This window comes from Rousettus aegyptiacus, unplaced genomic scaffold (assembly GCF_014176215.1).
Source record: "Rousettus aegyptiacus isolate mRouAeg1 unplaced genomic scaffold, mRouAeg1.p scaffold_m13_p_14, whole genome shotgun sequence".
In the NCBI taxonomy this organism is placed as follows: domain Eukaryota; kingdom Metazoa; phylum Chordata; class Mammalia; order Chiroptera; family Pteropodidae; genus Rousettus; species Rousettus aegyptiacus.
In genome coordinates this window covers 59,926,736-59,953,307 of record NW_023416289.1, presented here as the reverse complement: position 1 = coordinate 59,953,307, position 26,572 = coordinate 59,926,736, and the positions used below count along the sequence as shown (strand labels likewise).

The 26,572-nt window shown below is 57.4% G+C and overlaps 1 protein-coding gene and 1 pseudogene across 2 annotated transcripts in view; both read left to right on the top strand.

Annotated features, from left to right (window-relative positions):
- Nucleotides 1-298: 298 nt before the first annotated feature.
- LOC118611572 lies at nucleotides 299-417 on the top strand (annotated as a pseudogene).
- Nucleotides 418-6,401: 5,984 nt separating this feature from the next.
- Nucleotides 6,402-26,572, top strand: part of PCSK6 (proprotein convertase subtilisin/kexin type 6) — a 115,261-nt gene continuing 95,090 nt past the window's right edge. Inside the window, exon 1 of one of the 2 annotated variants that reach the window (XM_036232049.1) lies at nucleotides 6,402-6,521. The gene's annotated coding sequence lies outside the window, so the exon portion shown is untranslated. Of the gene's footprint in view, nucleotides 6,522-10,516; nucleotides 10,666-26,572 lie in introns of those variants that run through there. The other variant, XM_036232050.1, reaches the window with a different exon arrangement.

The following is a 26,572-nucleotide window of genomic DNA, read 5'->3' as shown; positions in this document are numbered from 1 at the left end:
CTGGGGTGACTAATAAAATGGCAGACGGACAGTAGTATCCGGGAGGAGGTGGAGGGACTGGGGGAGGACCCCGCATCCCAGCCACCGGCCACGAGGCCACCGGGGCCGCAGAGGGGGAGGGACGGGGCCCTCGCGTGGTGAGGGGGTGGGGGGTGGACTGCAAAATGGCTGCAGCTGCTTTGGGAAACAGTGAAGAGTTACTTTGTGACTCGGCAATGTTAGATAGATGCCCAAGAGAAATGAAAATGGACAGACCTACAAAAACTTGTGAAAGTGATCCAATCAAAAAATGGGCAGACTCTATGGCCATGCCACCCTGAACACACCTGATCCCATCTGATCTCGGAAGCTAAGCAATGCCGGACCTGGTTAGTACTTGGATGGGAGACCACCTAGGAAGACCAGGTGCTCTAGGCATAAAAAATAATAAAAAGAAAATGGACAGAGAACCTGAACAGACATTTCTCCTCAGAGAACATACAAATGGCCAACAAATATTTGAAAAGATGCTCAACATCACTAGCTATTAGGGAAATGCAAATCAAAACTACAATGAGATACCGTCTCACACCTGTTAGAATGGCTATGCTCAACAGAACGAGTAATCCTGGAGAGGATGTGGAGAAAAAGGAACCCTCACACACTGCTGCTGGGACTGCAAATTGGTACAGTCGCTGTGGAAAGCAGTATGGAGATTCCTCAAAAAAACAAAGAATTGATCTACCACATGATCCATCAATCCCTCTACTGGGTATTTACCCCAAAGACTTGAAAACGCATATCCAAAAAGGTATTTGCACACTGATGTTCACAGCAGCATTATTCATAGTGGCCAGGACATGGAAGCAGCCAAAGTGCCCTACAATAGATGATTGGCTAAAGCAGCTGTGGTACCTATATGCTCAGCCATAAGAAGAGAGGAAATACTACCATTTGCGACAACATGGATGGACCTCAAGATAATCATGCTAAATGAAATAACCTAGACAGAAAAAGTTGAAAATCACATGATATCACTTACATGTGGGATATAAACCTCTTGGACAGGTACTATAGACTAGTGGTGTCCAGGAGGTAAGGGGGAAGGGGAAGGAGGGAGTTAGACGGGGTAAAGGGGGTCAAATATGTGGCAACAGAAAGAGATCTCACTATGGGAGGTGAACACAGAGTGTAAACATATATATGCCTTACTGTTAAAGTGTACAGCTGAAGCTTAAAGGATTTTGTGAACCAATGTCACCATAAACAAAAAATTTTTTAAAAACTCGTTGATAGCAACATTATTCATAATAGTCAAAAAGTAGGAGCAACCCAGATGTCCACCAACTTGATGCATAAACAAAGTGTGGTCTCTTTGTACAGTGGAATATTATTCGGTGATAAAAAGGAACAAAGTAGTGGCCCATGCCGCAGCACGGCTAAGCCTTGAAAACGCCGTGCCAAGTGAAAAAAGCTCACTACGATTTCAGCCGGGGAACTGGACGGTATATAAATCGTATCTCAATAAGGCTGATTTGTAAAAAGAAGGCCCAGTAATTGTACGTACATCCTAAGCAGGGGGAACCAGAGAACCCAGAAGGGGGGCAGGAAGGAACATTGTCTGCGGGAGAGGCGAAGACTCCATCTGGAAGAAAGCGTGACTAAGACACGGAAGTCCGGGCAGTTCTGGGCTGCAGAACACACCAGGTCTTCCTCGCTTCAGCGAGTGAAGACTGAGCATCGCACAAGACCGCCTCCGATCCAGACCTCGTTTCACAGCCAAGGGAATGCACCCCGTATGGGATTATGCTGGGAAAGGGGGAAAATGGCCCAGATGGTAGCCAAACTGTGATTCTAACTTTTGAACATACATTAAAAAAAATGATCAGAATGCGGGCAAGACTCCCCGCATCTTTTTTTCCTGGTCTCTGAAGGTGGCAGCTTAGGCCATTGATTCGAGACCTTTCTCACGTTCTAACATAAGGATTTAATGCTACAAATTTCCCTCTAAGCTTTGGGTACATTTCAAAAAATTGTGTATAATTATTAATTTTATCATTTTTCTTTTGACTTTCTCTTTGACCCAAGGGGTATTTTAAAATGTACTATTTGGGAATTTCGATTTGGGAATTTTCAAGATATAATTTCTGTAATCGGTTTCTAGTTGAATTTCATCATGGTTAGAGAATAAAATTTCTATGTTAATTCTTTTAAATTCATTGGTTTGCTTTAGGGCTCAAAATGTGGTCTGTCGTGCTGGATATCATATGTGCACTTGAAAGAGTGTGTGTTCTACCGACCCAGGAAGTGCGTTTTCTAAGTGCCAGCCAGTGCGAGTTGGCTGATCGTTTGCGGGGATTTCTATATAACTTGCCAATCTTCACTCTCCTTGTTCTATCAATTACCGACGTGGGCGTGTCGAGGTCTCGCTGTGACAGTGAACTCGGGTATTTCTCTCTTCAGTTCTATCAGTTTTTGCTTATATATTTGAAACTCGTTTGGCTTACATGGACATTTAGGATTGTGATGACTTCTTTTTTTTTTTTTTAGTTGTGGGAAAATACGTGTAACCCACAATTTACCATTCTAACCATTTTAAGTGTACGGCTCGGTGGCTTTAAGGACATTCCTGCTGCGCAGCTCTTACCCACCATCCATCGCCAGAGCTGTCGTCTTCCCGAACTTGGAACCCCCTACACCCGTTGACCACAGCCCTTCCCCGCCCCCACCCCGGCGGTCTCCGCTCTCCTTTCTGTCTTTGTGATTCGGCTACTCTGGGCCCTTCGCGTAAGGGAAACCACGACCACGCCGAGTTTGTCTTTTCTGTCCCCTAGGATCATGTCTTCCGGGTTCGTCGCACAGGAGCACGTGTCAGAACCTCGTTCTTTTCGGGGCCGAGCAGCATCTCGTTGTGTGTGCAGGCCGCGTGTCGCGTAGCCATCACCTGTCGACGGAAATTTGCGTTGTTTCCACCTTTTGGCTCCTGTGAATAGAGCCGCTGCGAACGTGGGTGTGCAAATGTCCGTCGAAGCCCCTGCCTTCGGTCATTTTGGGTACATACCCCAGAACTGGGAATTTTAGTTCAGCTGGCGATTCTCCGTTTAACCTTTTGAGGAGCGTGCGATGTCTTCTTGACGAATGCACCCCTCCGTTACCGGGTCACGCCCCTTTTTCCCGGGTCCTAGTCCTTGCTGTGAAGTTCAGACGTCAATGCCAGCGTGACCACCTCGCTTTTATCTCTAGTGTTTGCTTAGTGTATCTTTTGTGTCCTCACTTTTGTAACAGACCTGTGTCTTTAGAGTGAATTTCTTTTAGATCGCATGTATTGGGCCTTGGTTTTTTTTTTACCTAATCTGAGGATCCCTGCCTTTTAATCGGGGATTTTAGGCAATTTACATTTACTCTCACTAGTGATATGGTTGGATTTAAACCTACCGTTTTATTTTCTATTTGTTCTGTCTGTTCCTTTTCCGCTGTCTTCTTTTTCCGGTCTTCTTTGGGGTTAGTTGAATTTTAAAAAATGATTAGAAAAATGATTTTCAGCTATTTTTCTTCAAATGTATTTTTTCCGGTGTCACGCTCCCCTGTCCTCTGAGACTCCGGTGATACAAACGGTAGACTTTTTGTCATTGTCCCGCAGGTTCCCGAATCATCGTTGTGTTAAAGGCTGCCTTCCGTCGTTCAGGTCGGAAATGTCTACCGATCTTCGAGTCCACTGATTCTCTCTTTCATTTTCAGTCTACTGTCGAGCCTGTCCAGCGAGTTTTTTTTATTATTATTATTGTGCTTCTAGCTATACAGTTTCTCTTTGGTCATTTTTAAAATATCTTTCATGTATTTTTGAGATTTTCTTTTTTTCAGCTGTTTTAAGTGTTCGCAGTTGCTCACCCCAGCATCTTTACCCTTGCCGCTCTAAAACCCTTTTCAGACAATCCCAGCATCCGAGTATATTAGCAGTGGCTCCTTCACTTAGTTATCTTTTTCCATTCGAGTTCTCGGTGTTTTATGGCATCCTGGATGTTTGGGGTATTGCGTGCTGGGACCTGTTGGGTCTTTTTAGTTCGTTTGAAATCCTTCTGTTCGGGTGTAGGGCGCCGGTCCAGGCGTGATCAGCTCCCTGTCAGGCTTCCTTGTGCCCTGTGGTGGGGAACGCAAGGTGGGGGGTGGGGGATGGGGCTCCTGAGAGAGGGGTGGGCCGGGAAGGTGGGGGGGATGATGGGGCTCCCTGACAGAGGGGCGCAGGCGGGGGAAGGGGGCGGGGCCTCCGAGTCTGTCCGACAGCAGTGGGACTCTCGCTACACCCCTGTGCCCTGCCCACCCCATCTCCCATCTCCGGGCTGGTGTTCCTCCTGAGAGTGCCCAGAGGTCTCGAACATGAGTGCAAACTTCCCCGCGTCGGGATCCCTCGGCTCTTGCAGCCTTGCGTCCCGGCCCACGCTGGGCCTTGCCTGGCTCGCTGACATCTTAGCCGGCGCCTCCACGCGGGGCCACAGGTCTCCCCCGCGCCCCGTCGAGAAGCAGGCTGTGTCCGCACCCCTCCCCTATGGGCGCCTTTGCAGTTCAGCTTATTTTGTCGTCTTACAACCTCATATCTCTCACAGACTCGAGAAAAATGACAAATTTTGTCCACAATCCAGATTCTCCCCCCCCCTTGTTGGCAGCTTCCTGCATCCTACTGGAAGCAGGGGTGGTTTGGGTCCCAGGGCTAACTCCCCGTCATCTGCCTGCGGTCACCCACCAAGAACATGGCATGAACTTGTTTTCCAAGTGTCTTGAAGTTTCCCAGCTATACTTAAAAGCTGAAACTGTGAATCATCTGCTTGTCTTCTTATTTGGTAACCTAGTAACCAAGATTATTAATGAACATCACAGTTAAACGTTTTCCTTTGAAGGAATTGAAGAGTCAACACACAATCATGTGGTTAAGGGTTTTTCTTTGGTTTAGGAGTTTTTGAATTATCTTCTTTTAAATACATATAAGCTCTCCCGTACCTATTAGAGCAGCGTCTCCCATGGATTCTAGGAGACCATTCCGATGTATTTTCCTTTCGCGTTGGGTCTGTTTGTGTCGGTTTGTTCTGCAATGTGGACGTAGCGACAGAACATTTTTGTGATTACTGAGTGTTCTCTCTTTTATGGCTGTGTATCGGGCCACCTCAGCTTAGGGGCATAAAACAGTCGCTTCTTTTCACAGACAGTGTGAATCAGAAATTTAGACAGGGCGCTGCAGGAGGGTGCGCCTGGGTTCTGTAACGGCCGTGGCCTCAGCCCGGAGACTCAGCTGGCGTCAGAAGCACCTGGCGGCTCCTCTCCACGCGGGCCTCTCCGCGGGCCGCTCATGCTTCCTCGCGGCATGGCCGGTGGCCACACGGCAGCCAGACCGCCTGTCCTCACCCGGCTGCAGGAGTCAGGCAGCATCGCTTCTACCATAATCTGCTCCTTGAGTCTGCTCCAAAGGCCCACTCAAGGTCAAGGGCAATGGACGTAAACCTCGTCTCTTACCGGGGAGAGTAGGAAATTCGGGAAGAGTATATGAAACTCCGAACATTGCAGTGGCCACCGTTAGGAAACGCAGTCTACTGCAGTTAGTCTCCGAAGTCTTTCAGGAGATGGAGCGACAGAGAGAAAGAGGGAGGGACGAGCGAAGCTGGCTTCGGCCCCCCCCAACCCCCGAGTACCGCGGAACTTTCCAGTTCCTGCTCCTTTATGGCTATTAATTTCTAATAATTATTGACAAGTGTCCCTGTTCAGAGTTCCCACTCCGTATGCCCATGTCCCTTTTAGGGTCACGCCGGCCAGCCTTTCTCACGCACGGCCCGGCACCGCCTGGAGGTCGGGGGAGCAGCGTGCGTGTGCCGAGCACGAGTCTGAGCTCGTCACTCACCTTTTCCTCTCTGGCCTGCGATTTGGCGTTGGAGGGGCTCCTCACGCCACGATAAGGGTGACAGCCATTGGATATTCAGGAGTCTTGTGTTCAGGTGCTCGTCACAGTAAAACTGTGTCAGGAGCCACCCGCAGTGCCAGGGCGACTTCTGGTTGTCCTCTGTGACGGTGTCGTTCGCGTGAGTTAGGTGTGTAATGTGGAAACGTGGAGCACGCAGGCATTTGTCCTGGCGGGGTGCGGACTCGGAAGCGAACCCCCCGAGGACTGTGGCGGGGGGCAGGACGACGTGGCTTCAAGCCCATGTCCCCAGGGCCGGCCGTCGCCCGCGTGGAGCTGGGCCTGTGGTCACCTGTGTGTAGTGCATGTGCTGCGTGTCGCAGCCTGCGGGGGGGGGGGCTCCCTGGCCTGCGCCTGTGCCCCCTCGTCGATGTCCCTACAGCACACAGCTCGGCTCACTGAGGGGCGTAGTGACATGCCGGGCGCTCAGACGCACACTTTTCATTGCAGGCAGGTGTCCGCAGACGGAGGGTGACTCAGGGGGTCTCATGTGCATGCCACCTCCGCATCAGGGGCCCGCCCCGCAGGACTGAGAGCCGCAGCCGACTCCTGGGAGACCCTCCACTTCTCAAGGCCCCGGGCCACGCCAGGCGCCCGAGAGGTAAGTGTCCGTCGTGGCTGCAGCAAGGCACAGCCCACCCCGATGCTGTCCCCCGCACCGTGCCACTGCGTGCATGTGCGGTCGCAGCTGCTGAGGGACGCGAGGACCCCACTGGTCGGCAGGACAGCGTCGTGCCACATCGTTCTGAGGACAGCTGTGCCTCCCCACGTGGCCGTCTGCTGAGCCTGGTGGTGGGCAGCTGCCTCGCCCGTGCCCCTGGCCCGGGCAGCCGTTGCCTGGAAGTTCACAGCCTTCCTTCCGCCCTCCGACGCCTGCGCCGTATTTTGTTCAGTGGCCGCGTGTGGTTGTTGGGCGTTTGGTTCTGGGACCCTGACAAATCCAACTCCTGAAGGAGGAGTGCGTCCTCTCTGCCTGCTCCTCTTTCCTCCTTCCGTGGCCTCCGTGACAGAGCCACACACTGACGTAGGCAGAGCAGACGGGTGGAAGGCCCCGAGGACACTGTGGGGCATCCTCCCCAGCTCTGCCCTCATTTCCGTTAGCGGGAAACAAAACGCTCTGGTTTACGCTGGTGGGTCCCGTGGGCCCGTGTGAGCCCCGGCCCACGGCGCCCTTCCTGCTGTGGCCCCCTCGATGGCAGCCTTGCAGCGACCGCCTTCCACAGAGGACCCGCGTTTCCCAACGGGAACAACATCGTGTTCGGAGTACTTAGGTTAAGGACAAAAGCGCTTCTGGTAAAGTGTTAGTTTGAGTGATTACAGGGATAACCAGAGTCATCTGGAAAAATTAGATTGTGTTGTTTCTTGCCGGGACTGAATTAATGAGCTGTCACTTCAGCGAACTCAGTCTTTTATCAAGATCTCCTTACGACGTGCGATCTGCTGTGGACAGACCCGCAGGCCCAGGGCCACTCGGCCCGCGATGAACACATTTGTCTGTGTTTCTGCAAAGCACACTCCCCGCTGCTGCAGGAGGCCACCACCACACTGCACACTAACGCACACGCACACACATTCACACATGCACAGACGCACATGCATGCACACGTGCACACATGCACGCATGCACATGCAGTCATGCACACGTGCACACTCACACATATATGTACTCACACATTCACACACATACATGTACATGTGCACACATGTGTGCACGCACAGGCATGCACACACACATGTACATGTGCACACGTGTGCGTACACGCACGCACATTCACACATGTACTCGCACACATTTGTACGCACACATGCACACGCTGTGTCCCCTTTGTTGGCGAGTTCCGTTTTCCCTCCCCCTGCAGTGACTGGTCAGATACACGTGTGCGTGTGTCATACATGCTTTTTTCCCAGACCCGGCTTGCTTTGTGGACAGTGACAACGGCGAAATGTGATAAAGGGTCAGGATGCGCGGTGAGCATGTGGGACAAGCCTTTAAACGAGACCGGGCTTCTAAAGGAAGTGACACGGCCTGTGTTCCTCCCCGAGTGGCTTAATGCCACTGAACTGAGGCGCTGCCCTGGCCTGCGGGGTCCGTGGCCCGGTGCTCGGTGCCCGGCTCCGCTTGAGCTGCCAGTGCCTTTGGGTCCCCAGCTGCGCCCGCCCTGGGGCCTCCCACAGGAGGTGTGCATACTGGTGTGGTGGCCCCTGTGCTGCTGCCCCCACCTGCCTGTGAGCCACGGCAGGGACCACGTCTACCTGTGACCACGACTGCCCTCGCACACAGTAGGTGCTCCCCGCCACGGGTGGCTGAGGTGCAGGAGGCCCCTTCCAGCCAGCTGTGGCTTCTCCTCAGCCGGCGCAGGGGCGGACCCACTGCGAGCGCGCACAGTGTGACTGCAGTAGTGCCACCTGCCTCCCAGGCGCCCTTGCTGTGGGGAATGCACCAGGGGGAGCCTGAGGGGGTCCTCAAGCTCTCGAGGCTGTGGGCCGGCATCTCCAGCAGGCAGGAGCCCTGACCTCTGCAGGGGGCACCCACAGGCCTCAGGGCGGCCGCTCCAGAGAGCACGGTGACGACCTCTGCCAATCCCTGCGAGCAGCGGCCCTCAGCCCAGCTGGGGCCTGGGAGGGCCGCATGGTCACCCCATGAACACCGTTTACTGGCAGCTCGTCCTAATCCACCACTTTAGGGATGGGGACGCTGCACAAGCTGCCCAAGGCCACACGGTGAGGGGGCAGCGAGGGGGGCCGCGCTCGGGGCTGAAGCCCCCGCCCTTTGGGTGAGAGCTGGCTCTGCAGAGACCCTCCGGCCGCACTTACTGGAAGGTGGGAGTGAGGACCGTCCGGGGGTGGCCCTGACGTTGAGATGAGGGGATCCTAGGAACTCAGCCGTGAAGACCGAGGGATCCGGGGGGAGGGCGCTTGGGGGCCGAGGGACGGCAGAGCTGAAGCTTCCGGCCGGGCGGCGGGGAAGGGTGGCTGGAGGCGACTTCGGCAGGTCCACGGCAGGCGTCCAGCATTGGCTGGGTCTCTGGGTCTCGGCCCAGGAGCAGCTGGGCTGGGTGAACAGGCCGAGGGGCCCTGACGTCTCGTGGTGACTAGTGGGCACTGCTGGGCGAGAGGACGTGGGGAGGGAGGGGCCCGCAGCCACCTGCTCTGCCACTGGTGTGTGAGATCCGGCGCATGCGCCCTCCCGGCCTGGCGCCTGCGCTCACCGCGGGACGCTCCCACCTGTCCGGGCTCCCCGGGCGGGTGTGGCGGGGCACAGGGTCGCACTGGGCACGGGGAGCCTGTGCATCTGCAGTGGCTGCTGCACGCGTGTGCATGATGGCTATGTGTCCGCATGTGACATGTACACACGTGCGTGCGCATGTCGATAGAAGCATGGTACACACACGTACACGCATCAGCACACGGCTCTGTTTGACTGTCATTCCTCGCTGTCTCTGTCTGTCTCTAGAATAACCTTCCAGTGAATTAAACTTGACTTTCACCCTTCTCTGGCCGACGTCTTGCTAGTGGAGCTAAGGAAAGGAGCGTGTGGGTGCCAGTCGAGCTCAGTGATGCTTCGTAGGAGCAAAGGGGGCCGCGGGCCAGGCTCCTTGGCCGCTGAGCTGCCCTTGGGTGGGGATCTTTCGTGGACCAGGTCGGACTCAGGATGCTGTTTTGGCAGAGACGGGGCGAGCTGAGGCGGGATCTTCGGGGAGGCCTGGAGGAAGAGGGAGGTGGGCAGATGGCGGGAAGCGAGTGAGGGAGGGGGCGGCGGTGGGTGGGGGGAGGGCGGGCAGGTGCTCCCATGCGGGCCGGGGGAGTCCCCTTGGGGCACTGGTTTTGAGTTGTCCAGTCAGATCTGTTTGAGGACGCAACATGGAGCTTTGTCAGGCTCGCTGGCCGGACCTGGGGCAGGAAGCAGGCGGCCCAGGGGTGACGGCAGGAAGGGGAGGACGCAGCCGGGAGGACAAGGCCGCGCCGTCTGCGCGGTGCTCTGCAGGCTGACCCTGGGCCGGGCCGCGCCTGCCCCCAGCCTTTCTGTCTGCTCCCCGGTTTCCCGAGGCACCCCACATCACGCCAGCACGTTCGTGTGCTGGAACCGTGGCCCCTTAACTGTGGGGACGTTGGCCCGCCCTGCACACTGCACGGTGAGGATGTCCCTCACGCTGACCCCCATTAGTGTGGGTGCCAGGCAGCCCGGCCGGGACCTCGCCCCAGGCCACCCAGCTTGTCCACGACAGGGGCGGCTCCCCCTCCAGCCTGCCCCTTGGTGGAGAGCTCTCGGGGCTCCCTGTCAACACCTGGCTTAGCCCCAAGGCAGCAGGGGCAGGCGTTACCTCCGGGGATGGGCTGTCTCCTCTGGGTTTCATGGTAGACCTTGGTCCCCGGGGAGGTGGGAACGGAAGAGCCTGTGACCTGCCTGTGTTTTGTTTTCGCTGAGCGAAGGCTCAGCTCTCCCACGGTGGGTCCTGTGACCGGGATCCTGGGCCAGTTCCCAGGGTCAGCTTACCCAGCAGGACCGTGACGCCCGCGGGGGCCACGCACTGCCCTGCCAGCAGCCGCGCCTGAAGCAGTGCTCGGTCCCGGGGCCAGAGGAAGCCGAGGGTCCGCGGTCTCCCCGCGCCGTGCCGGCGCCTGTTGGGCCTGGCAGCCGGGCGGTGGGCCCGGGTGCCCCCACCAGCCGGTGCTGAGGTCACTCCCTCAGGGTCCCCGTCAGTGACAGGCGTGACGGTGACAAGGCTGCGTGGCGTGAGTGGTAGGTAGGTCTGGCGTAGCCGCTGCCTTCACATCCGGGGCCTGGGGAGACGGACGTCAAGCGCAGGGCCAGGGCAGGCTGGGGGGTGGTGAGCGAGGCCGGCGTCGTCTTCGTCCTGGAGCCCGCGCCGAAGGTGCGTGAGGAGCTGAGGCGTGGCGTGTTGGTTTCCTTGGCGGCCGTGACGCGCTGCCACACGCGTGGGGGCTCACGGCCGTGCTCGTTATCCCCTCCAGCTCTGGGCGCGAGAAGCCAGACACCGGTTCCTCTGGGTCCCCGTCAGGGTGTCAGAGGGCCGTGTGCCCTCGGGGGCGTGGAGGGAGGGTCCCTTCCTGTCCCTTTCCTGGCCTTTCCAGCGCCTGGTGCTGCTGTCCTTGGCGCGTGGCCCCGTCCTCCACCTGCAAAGCCAGCAGCTGAGCACCTGCTCCCTCCCCGCCTGGCGCTCACGCTGTCTGCCCCTCTGAGTCGCGTCCCCTGCTGCCCCCCTCGTGCGAGGACCCTGCGACTGTACCGAGATAGTCCAGGGTAAAGTCCCCATCACAGGATCCATAACCTAGGACATCTTTAAAGTCTCTTTTGCCATATAAGGTAACAGTCTCAGGCTTTATAGATCAGAATTATTAAGATTATAAAATCTATAATTATATGTTTACTTATACATATTTACATATAACAAATTACAGGTGTTATATTATAGGTTGGCATCATTTGTCAGTTATGTGGCAGACATTTATAATATCAGCAAACTTTATAATGAACTTAGTGTGTATCTCTGTGTTTTCAAATGCACTGTGTATGTTGACACGTGTGTGTATACGAACACCCCAAGGGCCAGCTGTCAAATGTTTACCAGCCAGCCCCCCAGTGCTTAGTGCTCATTTCCCGTAGGGAAGGGAAGGAGGGGAGCCTGAGGCGGCTGCCGGGGGGGGGGGGAGCCTGTCCTTCGCCCCCAGGGTAGAGTGTGCAGCCCCCTCCCCACCACCCCCACGAGTCTGCCCCCCGTGGTGGTCAGTTTCCCTTGTCCACAAAGGGTTAAATGGATCTGGGACAGCCACCCCGAAGTGCGATCCTTTCGGTTGAAACTCGGGCTTGGCGTTTTCACCGTTAGTTTGGAACGCAGCCCACCGACGGGGCCGCCGCAGTGTTTGCTTTTCTCCTTCGGTTCCTGAAATAGCTTCTGGGGAATAAAGGTGAAAGGAGTGTCCAGCCGGGCACAGCAGGCCCCTTTCAGCCACCCCGAGCTTGTGGTGACCAGGCGGGTTCTGGGCCGCGCCTGGCCGCCACGGGACGGGGCAGGCGGCCGGGGCTGCCGACGCTGGGATTAGACGCTGGGATTAGGAGGTCGGGACTTTCAGCCCGGCCCTGGCCTCTGGGGAGGGGCGAGAGGCCTGAGGTTGAATCAGTCATCAGAGGTCAGTGCTTTAATCCAGCAGTCCTCCGTAATGAGGGGTTCGGGGGGCTTCCTGGTGGGAGCACGTGGAGATTCGGGGAGAGTGGCATGCTCTGGGAGGGCACAGGGACTCGGGGGCTCCGAGTCCTGGCTCATACTGTTCCCCGTGCATCTTCCTGAATGGCTCATCCTGAGTTACATCCTTTTACGATAAACCAGCGATCTCGACAGGAAAGAGAGAATGACCCCTGGACTGGGAGGGCTGTGCCCTAAACTCCACGAGGACAGAGGCTCTGGTCCTCGGGGCCCTCCTGGAGCTCGCCCTGTCCCCCTCCGTCCACTGTTCATGGGTGCCCGTTAGTGTCCTTCGTGACCTCCTGCGTGACCCGTTTTCCAGGTTCTGAGTTGTTTCAGCCAATGGTCAGACCCAAAGAGAAGGTCGTCGGAGCCTCTGCCCTGCAGCCATGTGGTCGGAAGTGTGGGTGACAACCCGGACTAGCGGGCGTGGCTAAAGGGACTGGCCTAGGGGTCCCAGCTCCTACCTTAACCTGTGGGGCGATGCCGCTTCCAGGCAGGCAGCGTCAGAACTGATTGTAGGACGCCCAGCGGCTTCCGCCAGGAGTTCTAGAATGGCTTGGTATGGGACAGCCACAGGTTTGGTGACCAGGAGTGTCCGAAGCAAGGCAGTGGGGGCAGAGGGGGCCGCAGAGGAGGCGTAGTTTTTGCCTTACAACATCCGAGCTCCCCGTGGTGGGCGTTGGCCTTGCGCAGTGTCGCAGAGGCGCGGATGGCCGGTGTCAGCCAGGGCGTCACCCTCGAGGTCTGGGAGCCGAGGACAGTGACCGAGGGGCCCGCTGAGAGACTGGGAGTCTGGGAAGAGCACGGTGTCCAGGGGTCCAGGGGAGAGCGTGTGAGTAGGTCGGAGTGACCGGCAAGGTCCCTGGTGCCCACGGGCCACGTGAGACGAGGGCTGAGAGCTGAGCTTGGGGGTGGCCACGGGGGTCTAGTGACTTCACGAGAGCCACTTCCCTGGGGGTGTGGGTGCGGCAACCGGCGCGGGCTCAGCACACACTGCCAGAGGTCCTGGAAGACAGCTCGTCAGCCTCGTGCGCCTTTGTTGGCGAGGGGAGCAGAGCAGCGGCCCTGGAGGGGACAGGCGCAGAGCGATGGCTGAGCTCTGAAGAGTAACTGCGTGTCTGCTGGGAATGACCCTGAAGAGAGCGAAGGCTCCGCCTCGCCCTCTGGCTGGGGTGAGGGCCGCTTGTGAGCTGTGGGTGGGACAGGCTGGTCCCGGAGGACCCGGAGCAGCACTGCGGTGACTGTGCCCGCCACCTCTGTGAGAGGGGGGCCAGGCGGCAGCAGCCACCTCCAGCCAGGCAAAGGATGACGCGAGTCGCCTCGGAGCCACAGGGCAGTGAGCTCGCGCCCGGCCTCGTGCCGCAGCGCTACGACAGTGAGCGCTTTGCCACACCAGATGTCTGGCCCGTCGTCTGGCACGTGGACTTCAGGGGCTGACAGGCAAGACCGAAAGGCTCAGAAACATCTAGTCCCATGCTTTGCAAACGATAGACGGACGCTGTCTGGCATCCGTCATGCGTGTCCCACAGTAGATGCGTCTTCCCTAGAATCTTCCCCAAGCGGATGGCACCCCACCACGGGGCCAAGCGCTCAGAGTGCCCCAGGGAGCCCGCGGCAGGCCTGTCTGTCCTCGCTCTGTGTTCGAATGACCCCCACCGCTGTCCGTCCCCGGATGTCCCCTCCCATCCCGCACTGCAAGACAAGGGTTCTGCATTCTTCTGCCCAAGGATCACGTCTTGAAATATCCTTTTACTTCTTTGATCTATAGATACACACACATTTGGAAGCCGAAAGGACACCTTAATCTATATTCTGTGACTGTGTGGGTGAGGGAAGAACAGGCCGTTCGGTGCACATTATATTTTTAGGTTTTGAAACTCCCCTTCCTTTTTGGTAAATGGGATGGAATATAACATTTACCAGCAACCGAGACTTCCTGAGGCCGCAGCAACAGAGACGAAGCCAGCGGCTGTCTGTCACAGTACCCCGAGGCCACCCCTGGCCCCGGGCCCTCCGAGGAAACCTGCCAGAGGCCTGTCACAGTCTTGACAAACCAGCCTGAGAACCCTCCGCCGGCTTTGGTGTCTGGACGGAGTCTGAGTGCGCCGGCGTCCCGGGAGCCCCTGCCTTACCGACGGCCTGCACCTGGAGCCGCGGACTGCTGTCCCGCAGCAGGTGTCGTGGACTTTGGTCACTGGGGAGGCCCGTGTCCTTGCAGCGCCCTCCGCCGTGTCCTGGCCCCCTGCGCTGGGCATGCTCGCTGGCTTCCCTCTCCAGCGGGTTTGGTGTCTGCCCGTGACACACATGCGCGTGCTCGCGGAGGGGGCCTGCGTCAGGCAAGGGCAGCATCCGGGCGGAGCAGGCCAGGGCCGGCGGAAGCAGCTGTCCCAGGGTCAGTGGCAGTGGGGTGCCACCCCCGGTGTGGCAGAGGCGGGGTGGTGCCGAGGCCAGCAAGGCCAGCTCTGCAGCCCCGGAAGCTCAGCCGAGTCCTCGACCTGACGGTTCCAGGGACGTCTCACACCTGTCACTACACCCGTCTGGGCCAAGTTGGGTGCTGCTGTGGGTGTTCACGGGCCAGGGTGGCCTGCACCCCGCCGGGCAGAGCCAGGTTTGTGGGCTCAACGCTCATGTGAGTGTGAGGCCCTTTAAAAAGAACATAGGACTATGCAAATGAAACGAAATACAAGGGTGGATATTTACTTAATGAGAAAAGAAATCATAAGAAATTACAAACTTGAAACCTCAAACATTACAACGTTCTGAAAAGTAACATAATTATAACAATTTTCTACCCTAAGATACCTTTCCTATGTTTTCTGATGATAATTTTGTAACAGCATTTTTTATAGAGAGAATCAAAAGATAAATGAAGCTCTCCTTTGGCACCGTTGATTAAAATTTGATTTTCATATTGATAATTTAGAAAAGTTATTTTCAGCTTCACGACTCGTCATTAATGAAATGTCATGTAACGTTTTGGATTATTTCCAATGAAGCAAAATCTTTATCAAGTTCCCATTAATGTGAGCTACGGGATGACAGGGCATTTCAAGTCTCCTGTGCAGTGGCCAGTCTGAACTGTTCTTCCCATGGATGTCATTTGTCATCCAGTTAGTCACCTGTGTCTTCTCCTCGCTTGCCAGATGAGTCAACAGAGTGGGCAGTAGGCAAATTTTTGGAAGCCATTCCTATACCAGATGACTTTCAATAAGTTGACTAAAGTGACTGCAAATCACATAAATATATCCCACGCAACTCAAATGTGTCCCCAAGTCACTTCCCCTTAACAGATCTGCAGCCACCCCAAGTGTCCGTAGCCATCCCCAAATCACCCAGCATGAGGGGCCATATGATGGAGGGGAAATCAGAGTAGAAATAGAGAGTGGTCATAACCAATTACAATGGAAATCCCTTATTTCTGTAAATTTTATAAAGTACGCAACCAGGTGAGCACTGCCAGGGTCCCCTCTGAGGGACCTGGAAAGAAAGACCCTTGCAGGTTGGGGGAGGGGCCTGGACAGCAGAGTGACTGGCCTTAGTCTAATGGTGCCTCAGGCAACGACATAACAACAACAACAACAACAACAATACTAATAAGGGCCAAGCTACAGAAAGCGAATCGGCATCCTGAAATCCTTAGTCGTCTGGAATTTTCAAGGGCTCTATACCACTGCGCTGCATCCCGACTTATGATACAATGAGGATAGAGTCAGTCCTGCAGCTTCTTCTCAGGAGCAAAACAGTGTCATGCGGTCTTGCAGATTTGCAAACTATTTAAAGGGCAGCCTCTCTGTTCTGCAGTAAATCATCGTGGGCTCCCCATCCTGGGTAAATGAAGAAAAAGTCACATCTAAAAATGCCGATCGTCCAGGAAGATGGTATAGACGCATTTCTCCTATTTGTCTCACTCAGCACAATTAAAGCACATTAACATACAAAACACCATGAGAAGCCTCTGAAGGGTAGAAGGCAGCCTGGTAGGGACCGCAAGACTCAAGGAACTCAAGCATGGTGACAAGTTCCCTGGAAGCGGGCAACCTAGAAACAGTGCAAACCAAGAGCCCAGCGGAAACCTGTCACCGAAGGGCTGGGCAGGGTGCAGTCCCCCAAGACAGAAGACTTTTGCTCGGCAACCGCTCTGCTTCATTCATCCAAACACCCCAGACAAATTCTGGTGCCGCCCCCACCGGAGCCACGTAGGCCTGGATGGCCGCCCTTGCGGGACGGTGCCGGGAGGCCGCCAGCTTCCCTGGTGCAAGGAGCGGTGTCGCAGAAGGCTGAGTGGGGAGCTGGGACTGTCGGGAGCACTTCTCCGTGACAGCTCCCGATTGGGCGTAGATGCGACCCCAGTGCGCCTGTGTATCAGTTCCTCGGTGCCTGCCCCCTCTCCTGGGGGTGGACAGCCCTTAATGGCGAAATCCCGAGCAGGTAGGACGGCAGTGGACTGGCCTCACACCCCGGTCCTCCCTCAAGCCAGCCAGGCCACTGTACGTGCAGTGTTTGGTGCCATGAACAGCAAGTGACAGAATTCAGTTCAGTCCTGCCTAGTGCGGTCCAAGCATTGTTACCAGGTCCACCAGGAAGCGGGCGGCGCGCGGTCACAGGGTGGGCCACTGCCTCTGACCTGGCCTTCCTGGGGTTGTCTGGTCTGACGTGGGCGCAGCAGCTCAAAGCAGCGCTGCCTGATACCGCGGGTGCAGATCGGAGAAAAAGGGAGGCCGGAAGGAGCGCCCCGCGCCGCGTGCCCTTCTCCCGCTGGCGGGGAAGAGCTTCCCACGGCCCCGTGAATGCTCGTGTTTCATTGGCCGGAGCTGATCACATGGCCACCGCTGCCGCCAATCGCTGGTGCTCACGCTTCATGTTTCATTGGCCAGAGCTGGTCACATGGCCGCAGTTGCCGCCAATCGCTGGTGCTCACGCTTCGTTCCCCGTCGCCGCACCCACGGCCACGCAGCAGCGAGCGGGGTTCTGCTAGGAACGCGTGGAGACGGGCTCGTGGGGCGACGGCGGGCCTGCCAGGCGGAGAGGCGGCCGCGGCCCGTTGCGGGTTCTGAGCCTTCGGGGTGAAGGGTCTGCGCCCCCCCAGTCCCTGCAGTCTCGGGGGGACAAGGGCCCAGAGCGCTGCCCCGCCGCCCGCATCTCTGAGGCGGAGAAGCGAGTCCTCCAGCCATTTCGGGACCTCTGCGGACAGTTGGGGAGGTTTGGGGGGACCGGCGGGAGCGAGGGGCAGGGAGCCAGTCGGCATCTGCACCGCAGCTCTGTCGCCAGCGAGACCCGTGCGACAGTCTTCATCCATCCCGCGGGGACCGGGCAGACGCCGCGACCGCCCTGAGTGTGGTTTCCTGCAAGTGCCCGTTCAGTTTCTCCTGCAATTTAGGGGACTGCGTCTGGTTGGCTGTCTCGGTCAGCTTTAGGATATTGGTTTGAAAAAGGGCCATAAATTTTATTTTCAATTTTGTTTCTGTGCCGTTTACGCGCTGAAGCGCCCCGCGGGCATGCTGAGCGCGCCGGCCAGGGGAGGGAGAGGATGGGGGGCAGGGAGGCGTCGTCCCCGAGACCGTTTTCAGGCTCAGAAAGGGCGCCTCGCTCGCCTGGTGGGTGCCAGGCCGACTCGGGGCGTCAATCAGTGTGCGGCGAGGACTGCAGCGCAGGTCGTTCCGGCCAGCCCAGGGGCTTACCAGTGCCGCCTCCTCTCAGGGGTGCTGTCCCCCACTTCTGGCTGACGGTTTGACGTGTGACCCAGGTCCAGCCTATCAGAGAACTCCACCCCTTTGGGCTGGGGCGGGGCAACTGTAGCTGGGCCAATCACAGCCCTCACTGGAGTCAGGTGACAGGCGGCCCAGACCCTGGGTCCCGCGAAGCCTGAAGCCAGAGGCGCCCATGGACGCCCTGTTGCATAAGCTGGCAGGTTCCCCCAGGTGCCCCCCTTTTAAACATAGGCTGTCTTGGATTGGAATTCTGCCTGTTGCAAGTGAGGGCGCCCTGCGCGGTCCGCGGGCTTCTGGGTCGCCGCCAGGTGTCCCCTGGGAGGCGGGGCTGCGCTGCCCCCCCCCCCCCGCCTCCCGGGTAGGAGGGGCCCTGCGGGTTACACGGGGCGCTCAGCCCTGTCCTTGGTGAAATGAGCCACCTGCGTCAGATGCGCGTGAGAACGAGATGAGAAACCAGAGGCGCAACAATGGCACAGTGTCTGCCCACCCCCCATCTGACGTTCCCAGGGCCGACGAGCTCTGAACTGAAGGTTGTCCCTCACTTTTGTGGTGGCCAAAAGCTGGTCCGGTCCAGCTGAAGTGACATGAGGCCACGTCCCGTCCGTGACAGTCGGCTCCCTTCCCTCCTCTGGGTCTGCGGATAGCCTGGGCTTTCCCTGGAAGCCCTCGCTGCCCGCTCTGCGCCTGTGCACACCGCAGAGTGTCCGGTTCGAGGCTCACAGCCTGCACAGGGGAAGCATGTCTGTCCTTGTCTTCAAGGCGCTGGTCTGGCTACTGTAACTAGCAAATTCCCCCCATCACACACACACACACACACACTCACTCACTCACACTCACACTCACAGTCCTGGGATAGGGAGGGCATGAGACCAAATTACTTAGGGGTTCAAAGTAGTGACTGCTGATGGCGAAGGGGGCAGTCAGGTGGGCACTGTGGTGACAGCTGTCCTTTGGCCACCGACGTCCATCCCCACTTCTGGGGGTGCCTTCTACTGGCCGGAAAGCGCAAAGCTGCACTTCTCAGACTGCCCGCTGGCTCCGGATGGTCGGTGAGGGTGGCCGGTCGGGCGCGTGATGCCTAGGAGGCAGGTGACGCTGGGGCCTCAACTCCGCTTTTGTTCCGCGGGGCTGGCGAGCACAGGGCAGGGGAGGCAGAGGCCTCATGCTCCGAGACGCGGGCCAAAAGACGTGGCTGGTGTGGACATGCAAGAGCCATCAGAGTGGAGGGGAAGCAGTGCTCCAGGCCCAGAGCTCTGGGGAGCCTGTGCGAGGGAGAGGGGAGTGGGTTCCAAGGCAGGTGCCTTAGGTGGTGCCAACTGGGAGGGGGATGGGAAGCTCTGGAGAGGTGACTGTGAGAGTGTTCTGGGGTGGCCCCAGGTGTGTGGGCCCTTCCTCCTGCCCTTTGAACTTGAGAGACAGAGTCCCCACCCAAGGAGACAATCGGCATGGAGAGCCTGGGGACACCTCAGACTCCTTTAGACCAAGGAGCAGAAAGAGACTTAGGAGAAGGGATTGAGGCCAGAAGGAGGTTGTTTACTACAGAACAGGGCACGTTCAAGCCAAAGGGGAAGGAAGGTTCTGGAAGGGCCTGGGTAGCCGCCCAGAGTGAGGACAGGCGAGTCTGGGGCACCCCAAGGGTGCAGTTAGAGGGTGGAATGGAAATGAGAGTGAGCAGCGCAGCCTGTCCCTGGGATGGCAGCCTTCTCTCCTTCTCGCTGGATTAAAAATTAATTGTGGGGCTGGGAAGAAGCCCAGCCATCCATAATTTCAACAAAGAAACCCTCAAATAAATTGAAATCAAAATGGTTTCACTTACTGTGCTCCTGTGATTAATTATAGATTATTAAATTGGTTCATCATTTTCCATTTGTTGTTAATTATTTTTTCCTGATGAATTTTCACTGGCTGATTTTTTTAAAAAAGTCTTTAGTGGGACAAAATGTGGTGGACAGAAATGATATCATTTGCCACCTCCGCTGCTGCTCCGGCAGGGGCGGGGGGCGCGGGGTGGTGTGTGTGTGTTTCGGGGGGAACCCTGGGGGAACGGGGTCAGGATCAGGAGAACATGGACACAGCTGAGCTCGGGGCTTCTCTGCGTCTGCAGGGGGCTGACGCGGGGCCGAGTGGGGAGGGTGCAGCGGGAGGAAGACCCTTCCGTTGTCCTAACCAGCCCTTGTCACCCGCCCCACCTGGCCCAGCCCCGGCCCTGCTGCCTTGAGCTTCCTGTAGCCGTCCTTCCTGGGAAGGCCCAGAGCCAGCAGGCCTGGCCCTCGCCGAGCCACGGCCTGGCGCCATGTACCAGGTCCCTTCTGGGGTCCTCGAAGGGACACGGGTGCAGTAAATGTCTCCCTGGCTGAAAGAAAATAAACCTCAAAATGTAGTAGCTGAGGTAGCAGTGGTACCAGAAAAATAGTGAAATAATTGTGTTTATGACAAGATCTTTTTCAGAAACATTATAGTAAAGGGTAAGATAATTGAATGTCAACGCAAAAGAATTTTCCATTTTAATGCCCAGCAATGGGGTACTTGTTAATTGTGATAATCCAGAAAATAGAGTATTTAATAACATGAATTGTCATGATGTTGAGTGAAGGAAGCAAAATACACAAGCATGTGTTGAGAACAGGCTCGGGGTTTTTTTGTTGTTGTTGTTGTTGTTTTCATGGAACAAAGCAAAATGCAGGTACAATACATCTACAGGAAAAATCTCTGGAAGGACAAATATCAAAAGCATTCCAAAGGTTTATTTTTTAGCTTGTTGCTTCCCCATATTTAAAATGTTTTCTACCACAACGCTGCAATCCCGTAGGCTTAACGTGTAGGTGTTAAGAGGGGCCGTCCCTGCGGGCTGCCGAAAGGTCCCCTGGTGGCGAGCCCTCCGCATGGAGCGGCCAGTCCCCAGCCCCCGGCAAGCACCGTCCCGCTGTGCCCAGTGCTTTCCTCTGCCCTTCCGGGTGCTGTGTCCCAGTGGGACCGCACGGGCTCCGTCCTGGCTCCTCTGTTCCCAGCCTCTTCGCCGACATGTGCATCTCAGCACAGCCTTCATGGCGTCTCGTGGATTTTGTCACGTAGTCATTATCGTTTAGTCCAGACGATTTTCTGATTTTCGTTGTGACTTCCTCTCTGACCCTTGGGTGATTTAGAAGCCATATAACTTAATGTAAAACCACTTGGGGACTTCTAGTCGTCGATCTGTCTGAACTTTGCCGTGGGCGGAGGACACGCTGCTCGGCCTGCTCTCAGTGACTGGGACTGTGCTGAGAAGGGCGTCACGTCTCCGGAGCCCGGTCACCATTTGCCAGTGTTCCGGGTGCAGTCAAAAGGAATGCGCAGTGTGCAATTTGGGGGTGCAGAGTTCTGCATGTATCACTTCGCTCGTTTGCTAAGTGTGAGTTTAAATCGTGTTCGTTGCTACTGACTTTTTTTTTTTTTTTTGGTCAACTTTTTTCAGTTACTAAGAGATCTTTTAAGCTCCAGATATAATGGAGGATTCATTTTTTTTTTTTTTTCATTTTAGGTCTGTCACTTTATGCCTCATAATTTTGAGGCTCACTTAGAATTATTATGTCTTCCTGGGGGAGTGATCTTTCATCGTTACAAAATGTCACACAGTGTCCCCAAAACATTATCACCGTTTTGTACGGTCAGCCTTCATCGGTCCACATTCTGTTTCTTCTCGTTTTCCCCTGCACCTCTGTTTTTTCCATCTGGAATCATTTTGTTTCCGCCTGAAGAACTCTTAATACTCTCACCCACGAGCTGCGGTTCTCTGACCTTTCCCCTGCCCGAGAATGTCGTCGTGATACCCTCACTTTGGAAGGCTATTGTCGTTGGACGTCGAGTCCCCGGTTGGCGGGGATTCGCCGTTGGTGCTGTGAAGACCCGGCCCCGCCGCCTGCCTTGGGGGGGAACACGGCTTTTTTCCTGTGGCAGCTTGTAGGATTTTCTCTTTGGTTTTAAGCAGTTTCACTGGGTTGGGTGGAAACGTAGTTTTCTTTCCAGTTGTAGGTCCTGGGCTTCGTAGCTCCTCTTGAATATGCGGCTTTCTGTCTTTCATCATTTGCGGGCCGTCCTCGGCCATTGTCCCGACACAGAGTGCTTCCTGCCTGCCCGCATGCCCTCTCTTCTCCTGGGGCTGTGAGCTCGTACATTCTTCTTACATTCTTTTCGGTTTTTTGTTCTTTTTCCCCTTACTTCTTCCTTAAGTCTGTATATTTCTCTAACCTGCCTTCACGATCACTTTCTTCGGCTGTGTCTAACCTTTTAACTAGTGCCTGATATTTTAGCGACTGTATTTTTAGGTTCCAAAAGCTTCATTTTTTTTCCAGGACGCTAATGAAAATATTCATCTCGTCATTAATTTCTGGAACACGTTCATCTCTGTTGTTTTAGCGTTAACAAACTCCTGACAACTCCAACATCGGGGTCTCCAGGGGGTTGTTTCTGCTTTCCATGTTTCCTTCTCTTGGCGCCTCCTTGTCGTTCTGATCTGGTGATTTTGTGTCAAAGGTTGGACGTTGTGCCTGACAGTTGCAGAGCAAATTTGAGGTCCCGGGTGACATCTTTCCCCAGAGAAGGTTCGCTTTTGTTTTTGGCCGGCATCAAGTAAGGGGCAGATCACTTAACCTAATCAGGGACCGAGCGGGTTTGGAGCCGGGCGTCAGCTTTGGTTCAGGGTGTACCCAGGGGTCCGGCCCTCCTGGTTTGCCTGAGCCTGGGAGCTTCTCTGGGACAAGGGCCTTCCAGTCCCGGCCCCACCAGGATGGTCCGTCTCCCCAGACGGCTCTGCGGAGCTCCAGAAGGCGAGCCCGGGGTGTCTACCGGACTCCTCGCACGCCCTCCGCTGCGTGCTGTGTCCCCTCGTCCCGTGAGGCTGCCAGTGGTTCTGCCTGAGTTCGCTGCCAGCCGCAGTTTGCGAATGGGCCAGTGCCTCGGGAGGGAGAGAGAGCGGCCCCGGTGCTGGCCTCGTCCCCCGGGGCTGGCCCATCCGGGTCGTGGCCCGCAGGCGCGCACGATCCTGAGCCGCTGCGGCGCCTTCACGCAGGGGTCTGGACCCAGGGCTGTCCGGCTGCTGCAGTCGCCCTCGATGGCGCGTGGGCCTGAAGGAAGCCAGCCCGGAGCCGCCGGGACCGTCAGCGCCTCGCGTGTCTTAAGGCTTTGGACGTCTTGCCGAAAGCCCCCTAGAGAGACGACAGCCATCTTTGCTCTTAGCCGCGCACAAGAAAGCCAGTGTCTCCACGCCGTGCATGGAGGGGCTCGCGGGGCTCGCGGGCCGGCCTTCTCGTTTGCACCGTGCTTGCTTTCCGGGTTGTGGGCTGTCGTGGTGTCACTTTGCAGGGCAATGTTGACCCTGACCGCATCCTGGGCTGGGCGGCCCGTCCGGGAGGCGTCACCCGAGAAGCCCCGTCACGGGCCCAGTCACAGCACCAAGGAGGGGTGGGGGCTCTGGGTGTCCCCCAGCCTCGCCTCCTTGTCCCCTCACCAGCCAGTGCCAGGCCAGGGGCTGGATGCACGGGGGTGTGCCTGCGAGCTGGTTCGGGGTGCCGGGGAGAGCCCAGGATGAGGAGGAGTATTGGGGGTCAGGAGAGAGCCCCTAGCCTTGGTGAAGGGCCTGAGCCACGTGGGGGGACAGTGGCCCTGGTCAGGCTCCGAGGCCGGCGTGGCAGGGCCAGGACAGCACAGCCCTGGGGGTCTAGGCGGGGCCGGGGGGACAGAGGGGCAGCCAGGAGGAGAAGAGGGGTGGAGGGGCCTGAGGAATGCGGGGAGACTGCGCAGGAGGGAAAGAGGCCTGACGAGGCCAGACCTGGCAGCAGCGGCCCGGGCCGGCCCTCCCGGGCCTGTGCGGCGGGGTGGGGAGGCCCCCGCCCTCCCCCGAGGCCCGGCCTCGGCCCCTGGGTGCTGCCCTCTGTGGGACGGGCCCTGAGCCTCTGCCCGGGGCCTTCCTGCCTGCATGTCGTCCGCCCCGCCTCAGCAGCACCCTCCCCGGAGCCCGGGTCACTCGCTCGCTCCCCCTCCCCCTGAGCAAGGGTGGCGTGAGCCCTGCCCAGCACCGGGCCCTGAGCCAGAGGGACGGGCCGCCGCGCTGGCCAGCAGGCCCCGTCCTGGCCAAGCCGACATCCCAGAGGGGAGACCGACCGGAGCAGACAGGTAGACCAGATGACCTCAGGGCGTGGGAAGAGACAAGAATGACAAACAAGCAGCGCATGGACACCTGGACACCGGGGGAGGGAGGCCGAGGTCGCCGCCCCACGCCCGGGGCGGTGCCGAGCCCCCCCCTGCCAGCCTCCCGCAGCTGTGCTGAAGCATTGTTGGTCTCGTCGCCTGGCCAGTTGCGTTCCTAAAGCTCAGAATGCGGGCGTTTGTACGAGTATTTTAATACCGTTCTTAGATACACTTTTGAGGCTAGGACCCTTAATTAACTTGGTTTTCGGAAGGCGTTTGGGGAGCAAACGTTTAGCCAAGGATGTGTCATTGGCCCAGGCGGAGCCCCCCACCACCTCCGTGCAAATACGCGTGCTCACGGCCCCCGGCACACGCAGGTGCAGAAGCCGCCCGCTGCCGGCGCGCCCTCTGCCCGCTCCGCTCCTCCTGTGCGGGCCCAGGGCCGGGCGGGCCCGGCGCACAGGCGACCGCAGGGCATGCGTGAGCAGGTCCTGTGCCCTCTAAGACTGTCACTCGTATTGAGTTTTATTTTCATTGCATGAATAATACCGGCTTGTTATAGAACCATTTGAAAAGACGAGAAAACAATGATTGAATATTAGCGCTAATCCCTCTGCCCAGATATTCCAAAATTTCCTCCCATTATTTAGACCCACAAATGGACATTTCCAGTTGTGGCGGCTGCTGCTGGGCTGAACCTTTGTGTTCCCCAGATTCATATGTTGAAATCTAACCCCCAAGGGGGTAGTGTTAGGAGGTGGGGCTGTCGGGAGGTGACTGGACCAGGAGGAGGAGGGTGCAGCCCTCCGGGATGGGCTTCCTGTCCTTATAAAAGGGACCTCAGAGAGCGGTCCCTCCCTCCCCGCCCTGTGAGGACAGGAAGCCCTCTTCAGACGCGAAGCTACCAGCACCTTCGTCTTAGACTCCCAGCCTCCCGCAATGTGAGAAATCAGCGTTTGGTGTTATTTGTCACAGTGGTCTGAGCAGACCTGCACAGCCGCGTGAGAAATGACCCGCAGGACTTAGGGGCCTAAAACAGCCGTCGATGCCTCCACAGGTCAGGAAAAGACCTGGGGCCGGACGCGGAGTGGGTGGTCTGTCTCTGCCCTGCGACACCCAGGGCCTCAGCGGGAAGCGGGAAGGCGGGGGCTGGACAGCCACCCGCGGCCTCCGTCCCTCACGTGGCTGGAGTCGGGGGCTGGCCGTCAGGGCCGTCGGCTTCCTCCGGGCCGGGCCGAGGCGTCCTCACTGCAGGAGGCCCCGCATCCTGAGGGCTGGCCGGCCAGGGCCGGCGAGGACAGCATGGTGGGTGGGCAGGAGGCTGGCCGTGTTCACGGGCGGAGAGACCCCGCCTCCGGGCGTCCTCGGGGCGGTCACCGGACGGGCGCCGCCGCGGCCATTTGGGGAAAACACGCCTGCCACGTTAAACTCTTAAAAGTGCGTTCGCATGCGCCTTCTTCTCTGTAGCCTGGTTTGCTTGTTTCTCGCGGAGCTTTACCGTCCGCACCGGGAAGGGCTCCATCACAGTGCCGGCCCAAGCGTGCAGCTCGGCGATTTACCTGGAGACTCTCCGGACCCCGCCGCCCGGTCAGGACGGAGCACATTCCCAGCGCCCCGATGCCGACGTCTGTCCCCAGAGCCGAGCTGTTCACCCCGTGTCTTCCCTAAACGTCGTGTTAACGGACCCCTCGCCAGTCCTCACTTTGATGTCTTCGCGGTTCACAGACGTTTGGAAACACCGTAGTTCGTTTAAGCGGTAACTCAGGGCGGGACCCTGAGTGGCTGTGCAGGGTCCACTAAGGGAAGTCGAGGGACCCTGGGCGCAGACCCGCTGAACGCACCGTCACCCCGACCAGCTCGCAAAGACAGCCGGCTGCCGTCACCCCAGCCCAGGCTTCTGCGGGGGGCTTGACGGGGCAACCAGCCCGCAGGGGTCGCGAGCGGATGGGGTTCTCGGCCGTGCGGGTGACCCTCCTCGGTGTCCCAGGGGGCTTAGAGGAAGGGTCGCTTCTCTGTCATCATTTGACCATCTGTGACGCGGGACCCAGGGGTGGCGCACACGTGTTTTCGTGGCATCTGGCTGGTCCCGTGTTCACGTGGCCCAGGGGGCACCTCCCAGCTCTGCGTTTCCTGTGCGAGGCCGTCTCATTTGTCCACGGTCATCCATGATGAGAGGACGTGGCGGCGAGAGCCGCAGGGGGCAGTGAAGAGAGCAGGGGGGCCCCACGTCGCCGGGCCAGCCGCGGGGCCTCGGGGCGCCATGCTCCCCGTGCTGGGCTTACACGTCAGGACGCCAGAGCGCCCCCCACCCCGCCCCCGGTGCTCCGACACAGGAAGCAGACTCTCTGTCTGCAAGTCACTTTTTCTAAGGAAAATTAAATTCCAAAAATATTTGCACTGACTTAAAAAAAGTTTCTCTTCGTGTCTCCCGTTTTTAGCTACATTCCTCATTTGTATTCAAGTTTGAATTCCTCTTTATGAAGTTTAAATAGGAGCAGAAGCCGCCCGCTAAAGCCAAGGCCACGATTAAACACCACCTGAGTGGAAGGAAGATGCTCATGAGAAGACAGGAAAGG